At 31.0% G+C, this 9,966-nt stretch overlaps 1 long non-coding RNA gene across 1 annotated transcript; it reads left to right on the top strand.

The window, feature by feature from the left end:
- Positions 1-878: 878 nt before the first annotated feature.
- Positions 879-4,979, top strand: LOC132312255 (uncharacterized). The gene is made up of 3 exons (XR_009483226.1): positions 879-1,027; positions 1,845-1,956; positions 4,295-4,979. It is a non-coding gene; the product is annotated as an uncharacterized LOC132312255 (long non-coding RNA).
- The last annotated feature ends 4,987 nt before the right edge of the window (positions 4,980-9,966 follow it).

Raw genomic sequence — 9,966 nt, 5'->3', positions numbered from 1 at the left:
TCAGAGGATCGAATAAGTTATTTTGGAGGATTATTTATTTATTAAATTTGAGAATTTATTATTTAGTTCCCTTTAACTTATTATTTATTTATTTATTATTCTACATTAATTGTTTGATATCTTTCGAATCTGTACTCAGACTTGATCATTTATGGTTCTAGAATTGAAGAATATAACACATAAGACCCCCAAATCCATGGTACCACACTCGTAACTCTCGATTGAAACGAGATTAGAAGAGCCAAAACTCTCAAACTCCGGATGTTGCGACAGAATTGAAGGCAAAGACCTTGACAGAGTAAGGAAGAGTCCTAAAATTATTATTTTTTTCATTCTGTATGCATAAAAATTTTGAAGTATAAAACTGTCCCCACACCCTTATTATTTTCAACCGAACTCTCTCTCTCTCTCTTTCTCTCTCTCACACACACACACACACAAAATGACCATCAGAAAATATATATATATATCTCCATTTTAATTCCTCTCTCTTTCATCTAAATATGACTCAACTCGTTAAGAGCTGAGTTCATGTTTGTTTAATTAATAAACCAACAGAATTCAAACAAGTTTTGATGTTTGATTATTAACGAGCTAATTTCAAACGCTCCCAGCTCGACTCAATGTTGGTGAACAAACTGGCTAATAGTCTCGTTTTAAGCTCGTCAATATATAGAATTATATTATATATATATATAGATATTAAATTTTATAACTATGAGTCCGAAGCTCATATGTAGTGTTTCTTTTAAAGACAATTTATTTTCATTTATATTCATAAGTAAACCCAGCCCAAACCAGTCCAACCCAACTACTATCAGGCCCATAGCCTTTTAACCCATATGGCTAATCATTCTCATCTTCCCGTCAGACATTTCCACGACCTAACCTGCAACATTCCCAAGCAGCAAAATCGTCGACGACGACGATGCGGTACAAACAACGCGCAACACGAACCGGTAACCACCGGTCGGCGATAAAAATGCCGACAACACTCCTTCACGATAGCAAACCAATTGATTTCCATGTAGGTTACTGTATATCTCTTCCTTTTTGTCTCTGTTTTCGAAAATTTCTCTTATCTTTCTCCCCGCTCTTATATATATATATATATACATATATATGCACACGTATTGTATGCTTTGATTTCCATGTGGTTGCTGTATATCTCTTTCAGTTTTTCTCTGATTTTTGCAAATTTCTCAGTCCATCTTTCTCCACCTTTCTGCTCTTATATATGAGCAATCGAGCTGAGCTCGATTATGTTCAAACATTGTCAAACTGAGGTCGATCATTGTTTGGAAGAGCTCGATCAAGCACGAGCCGAGCTGGCGCACAACCTTGAGTTTGACGAGCTGAGCAGGAACACTCCAAAGCTCGGCTGGGCTCGTTTACAGCCCTACTTTCAGGATCTAATTATTAATTGATTTTTTAATTTGAAGTAATTTAAGTGAACGCTTTCAAATTAAAGACCAGTTTCATTCATTGATTTTTATTTGGTGCAAGTAAAGACTTCCTAAATTAATAAGTCCTATTTACTCTTGAAATTGCATAATTGAAGAAAATCTTTGTAACCTTTAACATTTTCTTGGGCAATGATATATCTTCAACAATGGCAATGTATACATAGAATTTGGTGATGGCAGTGTGGATCAACTGCTGTAATCAGTGATTGCCTTTTGTACATGGCCATCATTCTAAGAGTCATACATTGGATTGGACTTACGGGGACTGATTACTACTAAATTCTATTTTAACTTTCTCTTAGCGACTTTGTATCATTGTTCTGTCTTTCTAATGACAACAATTTGTACCGTCTTTCTAAATTTTCTCTATAAATACAGGGCAAAGTTCTCTCTCAATTCACAGTCTTTGTTCGCTGTTTCCTTTTTCATTGTTTCTCCACCCAAGGCTGAAGAGAAATGGCGGCAACTCATTTGAAGTGTATCCCCAACGGTGTGAGACCCTCTCTCTCTTGCTCTCCTTGTACATGTATTTTTTTTTGTAAGTATTATTATTTTTTACATTATCCAAAAAGGAAGTAATATACACTATAAGGTTCATACTCTCAGCTAAACAAATTTACCATCGGGCCTCTAGTATGGTTGATATGATTTCTCTTCTCCAAAAGAAAGGCTGAGTGTTCAATTCCTGCCAGGGTGCATGTTGTGGGTGGGTGCATTTTCTTTAACTTAATAAAGAAAAAACAAAAAAAAGTTGAAAGAGACTAAAAGCGTAAATTCTGATAAGGCACTCTCACTCCCGGGAAGGTTACGAAAACGAATGTTACAACTCTTTGCAGTTTAGAAAGCATAAAATGAAAACTGAATCAAATTGATTGAATTGTGAACCAATCCAAACCGTATAATAACGGTTTTTGACTTATATTGGCTTTGCAATCTGGCCCATAAATAGTCCATACCAAATGAAGTGAAAGTTTTTATGTTATAGCTCCACTTATGCTTATACTTTCTCTCTTTTCACTAACATAATTGATAAAATTTATGTTTAGTTATGGCCCGAGTTTACTCTCGGTCCAGGTCGAAGTTGTGATCCGGTTTTTGTCTTGCAGGTCTTGAATCCAAATTTTAGCATCTATTAAACCTGGTATATAAGATCGCTAGAGTTTGTGTTTTTAGAGAAAACACTGAAAATTGAGACGGAGAGTGAGTGAGCGACAAAGGGTGTACTAGGAATTGGTTCACGAATTGAAAGAGACAAATTTGGGGGGCGTTTATTAACGGAAACATTTTCTGGTTTTCTGTTTCAACCCTAAGTTTAAAACATTTTTCAATTTTGTGAAGAAAAAGGAAAGCATCATTTTTTATGCTTCCTATGATTTCAATACTGTATTGCATAAACGTTTTTGGCACTGTTCATTCCAAACAAACACATCATTTTTTCCTTCTTCTTTCTATTTGCTGTTTTTGGTATAGTTTAATTTATTATGGATAATGTGCATATATGACTTAATGTTGATAATGTATGCATTATTTCATGTATTTGTGAATTTTTACCATATATGAGAATTATATACCAAAAGATGAAAAGTATGTATGTGTTGTATCGATCACACACATATATAATTACTTCAATCTTATTAATCTTCTTTCCATCTTGTTTTTGCTGAATGAGGGATGAATTAAGCATACCTTGTTGGATGGTTATTACTTTGTTGCATATAATGTCTTAAAGCTTGCCTTGAAGGTAAGATTTCACTTGTGTAGAATCTGCACTGATTTATGAAACTGTGATATGAGTATACTATTAAAAGGTATAACAAGACTTGTTATTTGTTATGGACCTATGGTTTACTGTAGTGTAAACTGATATTATTGTTGAACTTGGTTGCTTTTGGTGTGGTGAGGGATATATGGGTTATGTTCTTGGTTGCTTTTGGTGTGACTTGGGTGTTTCCTGAGCCAACAGATGAGTTTTTTGAGGCTTGGAAAGGGTGTATTGTGGAGAGCCGAGTTAGAGATGCTTGGAGGGCCACTCCCCTTTGTATTTGGTGGGGTTGTGGCGCGAGAGAAATAAGAGATCATTTGATGGGGAGGAGTCTCCTATTTTGTCTCTTAAATACAATATACTGTCTTCTTTATTCTTTTGGGTTAATGGGCGAAGAAATTCCATGGGCAAGAAGAATTCGTATCACTTATCAGGGAAGTCATACAGATAGGAGGAGGTTTCACCGTTGTTGATTTCTTTCCTTCAGTTAAAATGCTTTCTTTCCTTCAGTTAAAATGCTTACTTTGAGAAACTGGGCTGAGGCCTAGAGTTGAGAAGATTCATCAAAAACTTGATAGGATATTTACGAACATCATTGATGAACATAAAGCTAGGTGGCAACACAGACCGGTGATGGTGAAGCTGATCATGAAGATCTGGTAGATGTTCTTCTAAAAGTTCAGGAGAAGGGAAACCTGGAGATCCCCTAACTATGACAGACGACAAGTCAGTTATCTTAGTTACTACATTTACTTTCTGCTTCAATGAATATCAATGAATTAAGTTCCACTAATTATTCGTACCCCTTGCTAAGTCAAATTGAAACCCTTTTTACATGGTAATTAAATTTTACTTTCAAACATTAGATCTTCAAACACCAACATCCACATCGTGTTCAATATGTAATGCTAGACCAACACCAAAAGTGGCTAATCCCCAAAATTGCATCTTTTAAGGGCAAGCTCTCGGAGTTGCAGGAGCATAATAGGAGTCAAAATAGCACACGATATTCATGATATTGTTCTATATTCTCTATTCTTATGACTCAATATTAATGCTCTTTCAGGACATTCTTCAGTGGCGGGATTGAGACATCATGTACAACTTTAATCTGGGGCATTGTTAGAATTGCGGAAAAACCCAAGACTTGTGGAAAAGGCACAAGCTGAGGTGAGACATGTTTTTATATAAAGGGAAATATTCTTAATGAAGATGATCTTTGTGAATTGAATTACTTAAAGTTAGTTATCAAAGAAACTTTGAGATAACACCCTCCTTTCCCTTAATTAGTTCCAAGAGAGCTGAGAGATGTGAGAATTAATGGAAATGAGATACCTGCTAAATTCGAAAACCCAAGTCCTTGTCAATATATGGGCAAATTAGTAGAGATCCAAAAAATTGGATCTTTAGTAGAGAACCAGAAAGCTTTCTTCCAGAAAGATTTCTTGACAATTCAATTGATTATAACGGGAACTCATTTTCAATTTCTACCGTTTTGTGGTGGGAGGAGAATATGTCTTGGCATGTCGTTCGGGATGGCTAATGTTGAACTTCCATTTACTAATTTATTATATCAGTTTGACTGGAATCTTCGTTAAGGAGAGAAACAAGAGGATCTTGAAATGACTAAGGCCTTTGGTGTAGCAATTAGTAGGAAAAGAGACCTTTGTGTGATTCCTATTACCCATCATCCTTCAACTAGTGATCGAGTAAGATATTAAGACAAGAAAGTCGAAAGCATTGGATGGTCATTATTGAATTTTCCAGTTTCAGTGTGAGTATGTAAGCTTAGTTAAGTTTATATATAATAATGTAATCGTATGTCAAAATATGTAATAACCATATTGTGGAAAGGTAAAATAGGAACAGATGTTATGTGGGCTTGCACAGATAATTGGATGAAGAGTAGACTTCACTTATTGAGCCAACTCATGTACGACATGATTCGAATCTGATCATAGAAAAAGATTCTCTTAGAGTGAACCAGCCTATAAAGGTGTGTGTGTTACAGTTCTACCCACAAGAGCGTCAACTTTTTATCGCCGGCTTCTGACCATGCCCGAATCTTCAGCATTTAAAACTCATTCACACATAACAACTATAATGTAACTTAAGTGACTATAATTTATTTCACGTTAACGTATCAAATGCTCAATGGATGAAATATATAATCCAATAATGAGTCACATTCATGAATAATTTTTTAATATTAAAAAAATAAAATAAAAGGGTTTCGAGAAAAAAAACAAGCATGTAGAGTGTCCTTATATATTTGAATAAAAAAGATAAAAAAAGAGAAAAAAATAATTAAATATGAAATGACTGAAGTGTACATCTTTTTTTTCTTCTTATATATTAGGGCATTATTAGAAGAGAAAAAGCTATTTTTGGAATTTTTTATTTTAAAACTGCCATGCTTATTAAATTTGTAACTAAATAGTGATCTGAAACCATTTTTTAATCTTTTTTTCAAACTTAATGCACATATATACTCAAAAAAAAAATCTTAGGAGTGATATTTGGAACATAATTCTAACAATATAGATAATAATATATGTGAATAATAAATTATGTCTCATGATCTCAAATTCGTTATCAACAAAGTGATGGTAAAGGTATCAAAGGAGCCTCGTTTTCAAGTTTCAACGATATAACCTCTCTATTATCAAGGAGAAGGGGATGAATTCGAGTTCGGGAGTGACAACAATGGTAATTGCAAAACATTGTGACAAATGTACGAGGCCTCTTGTCAAATTAATAAGTCAAAAGATTATTCGCAATATATATATATATATATATATATATATATATATATATATATATTGTATGTAAGCTAAAATACATATTTTATCTCACTTAGGACTTTAATATTTGACCTTCTCTTGAGTATACGAGGTAATTCGACTTTGCTAAGGATCTAATAATAATAATAATAATAATATGTGAAATCATTTTTTTAAGTTTAGACAAATATCATATTGAAACGCCTTTTGAAAATAACTAAACGGTTGGTCTGTTTTTTACTCACATCCCAAAAGTTACTTTTTAGTTATGTCAGATCACTTTTTACATGTAAAAAGATATTATTATCTATTTGACTTTGTCAAAATCCATTCAATCCTAAATAATTATTTAAAAGACTAAAATACCTATGCCTTTTCCCAAATTGATTCAGACCTAAGAAGCACGGACACGGATACAGGACACGGATACGACACGACACGGACACGGCGACACGGCAAATCCAAAAAAATTAGGACACGGACACGACGAATAGTATTTATATATATATATATCAGCATTAATAATTTAAAAAAAAAAACACTGATATGTTTAGGTTGGAATATATATATATATATCACTGATATGTTAGTATATATATATATCAGCATCTTTAGGACACGGACACAGTGAATTGTGGCATCTTTAGGTTAGTATATATATATATATCAGCATCTTTAGGGTAGTACAAAATAAAAAATAGAACATATCAGCATTAAAAATTAAAAAAAAATAAATAAATAACATATCAGCATTAAAAATTAAAAAAAAAAAAATTCCAGAAAAGTGTGTCCGAGCTGTCCGTGGCGTGTCCGAGCCGTGTCCGAAAATTAAAAAAAATAAAAAAAATTCCAGACACGTTTTTTGGCGTGTCCGTGTCAGACACGGATTCTTCGCCCATTTTGGAGTGTTCGTGCTTCCTAGATTCAGACCATTCAATATATCTATATCTATACTACTATTATTAAATGTGCAAAGTGTTTCAGTGTTTCAATATTTCAGTATTTCAGTATTTATTTATATAAAAAAATATTTATTAATTGATATAAAAATAGTTTTTGTAAAAATAGTTTCTATAAAACTTTAAAAATTACCTAATAAAATCAATCACATTCTATATAAAACTCTTATTTTTAGTTATTTTTTATGAATAATTATAGTTTCTATAAAACTCTAAAAATTACCTAATAAAATCAATCACATTCTATATAAAATTATTATTTTTAGTTATTTTTTTATGGATAATTATCACAATATAACCGGCCCGGCCCAATTATGATTATGTCATTATCAGAAAATAATACATGTCATCATCCTATTCATCCAAGAAGCCTATAAATAGAGGCATGGAGGAAGGGGTACAGAAATTGAGAATTCTAGAAATCCAGAATTCCAGAGTAAAATACAGTAGCTCAGCCAAAGAATTTCAATATTTATTTATTTATATATAAAAAAATTTATTAATTGATATAAAAGAGTTTTTATTTATATTATTATTAAATGTGTAAAGAGTTTCATTATTTATTTATATATAAAAAAATATTTATTAAATGATATGAAAAGAGTTTTTACCAAAAAAAAAAAAAAACAAAAACTCTTATTTTTAGTTATTTTTTATGGATAATTATCACAATATAACCGGCCCGGCCCAATTATGATTATGTCATTATCAGAAAAGGACACATGTCATCATCCTATTCATCCACGAAACTTATAAATAGAGGCATGAAGGAAGGAAGAAGGGGTACAGAAATTGAGAATTCTAAAAATCCAGAATTCCAGAGTAAAATACAGATCTCTGCCAGAGAATTTCAGTATTTATTTATTTATATAAAAAAATATTTATTAATTGATATAAAAAGAGTAGCTCTGTCAAGAGTATATAAAAAAATATTTATTAATTGATATAAAAAGAGTTTTTATCTATACTATTATTAGATGTATAAGAGTTTCATTATTTATTTATATAAAAAAATATTTATTAAATGATATGAAAAGAGTTTTTACAAATAAAAAAAAAACTCTATAAAACAGTAAAATCGACATAATAAAATTTAAATTAACCTATTTATCTATTTATTATTATCCATTTTTAATAAAAGAAAATTTAATTAGACAAGATTCATTAATATAAAAAATATTTATTAATTGATATATAAAATAAAATAATTTTTATAAAACTCTACCACAAATTAGCTTTTATTATGAGTATTTTAATAAAATTAAATCTAATTAGACAAGTATATATTTAAAGAAAATAAAATAATTTCAATAAAACTCTATTACAAATTACCTATTTTATTATCAATAAAACTCTATCAACAAAGATATATTTAAAGAGTTTCTATAAACTCTAACACAAATTACCAATTTATTATAAGTTTTTTAATAAAAGGAAACCTAATTAGACAAGTATTATTAAAAATTATTTATTAACTAATACAAAAAGAGGTTTTTAAAGAATTTTTAAAACACAAATTACCTATTTATTTTGGGTTTTTTTTAATAAAAGTAAATCTAATTAGACAAGAATTATTAAAATAAAAAATATTTATTAATTCATATAAAAATAGTTTTTAAAAGAGTTTATATTAAATTCTAACACAAATTACCTATTTATTTATTTATTACAAGTTTTTTAATAAAAGAAAATCTAATTTACCTAATAAAACCAATCATATTCTTTATAAAACTCTTATTTTTAGCTATTTTTTTATGGATAATTATAGTTTTTATAAAAATTTAAAAATTACCTAATAAAATCAATCATATTCTATATAAAACTCTTATTTTTAGTAATTTTTTATGGATAATTATCAAAATATAGCCGGCCCGGCCCAGTTATGATTATATCATTATCAGAAAATGACACATGTGGTGTGACCATCGTCCTACCATACGTTTGAGAATATGCAATTTAGGCGAGGGTCAAGTTTTACATTTGTAAAAGTCACTATTACTTTTCACTATAAATATAGCTAGGGCGAGTAGGGATCGTCCCAAGGGATTATGGGGATTGAGCAATGTCGGAGTTGATTGTGGAATCGCTATTAGGGCTAGTAGGTCGAGTGATCAAACAATTGGTTGGTTGGTTGATTAAAGAGCAACTAAATTAAACTAAGTAATAGCAAAAGAGTGCAATTAAGAGTAAGTAAGAGAGAGAAGGGTCTTGGGGTTTAGAAATCACCACCAAGCAATGCATTTCTATATCATTGACAAGTGATTAATAAGGGCAAATAGTGGGTTGCAATAGTGGTGTGTATGTATTTGGTTGATTCAATAAGTAAGGATGACTAGTTAAGTATGTATTGTCTAAACATCATGTGAAAGGCACAATATATCAAAGCTATGAAGCATATATTGTCTAAACAACATGGGAAAGGCACAATAAATTAAAACAAGTTATTAATCCTTTCATTAAGCTCACAATCCAAATACAACACAAGGATAGAGACATATACTAATTGCATTCACAAGCTTGGATCATCAAACAACAAGCATAGATTGTCCTACCATTTAACACTACACTACAACTACATTACATCTACACTACTAACATGAAAATAAACTAGGGGAGAGGCACAATCCATCAAGAGGTAAGCATGAACCATCAAGAGAATCACAAAAGTATTCTTTTAAGCATAATGTTTTGACAATCTCTAAATCTATTGCATCAATACACATAGACATGCATCAACAATACAAAATCTAGAGATAAGCACATGAACATTTATTCTAGCATACATAGACATATGGATAGAATGAAATGACCAATTGAAAGTATTAAACCACATAAATCATTGAATAAATAAGATCTATATATGTTAAAGTGTCAAAACATCAATTACAACACCAATCCCTTAATAATACACAAGATTAAGATATAGAAAGCATGCTTGGGGCTAACTTTAGCCCCAAGAGGATGTCTAGCCACTCATGGTGAGGATGCTCCAACCC

The sequence above is a fragment of the Cornus florida genome, unplaced genomic scaffold (assembly GCF_030987335.1).
Source record: "Cornus florida cultivar Cherokee Brave unplaced genomic scaffold, ASM3098733v1 CherokeeBrave_3.0.0_Hap2_Chr06, whole genome shotgun sequence".
In the NCBI taxonomy this organism is placed as follows: Eukaryota; Viridiplantae; Streptophyta; class Magnoliopsida; order Cornales; family Cornaceae; genus Cornus; species Cornus florida.
Note: the sequence above shows the minus strand (reverse complement) of the source record. Positions and strands in the feature narration are given on the sequence as shown.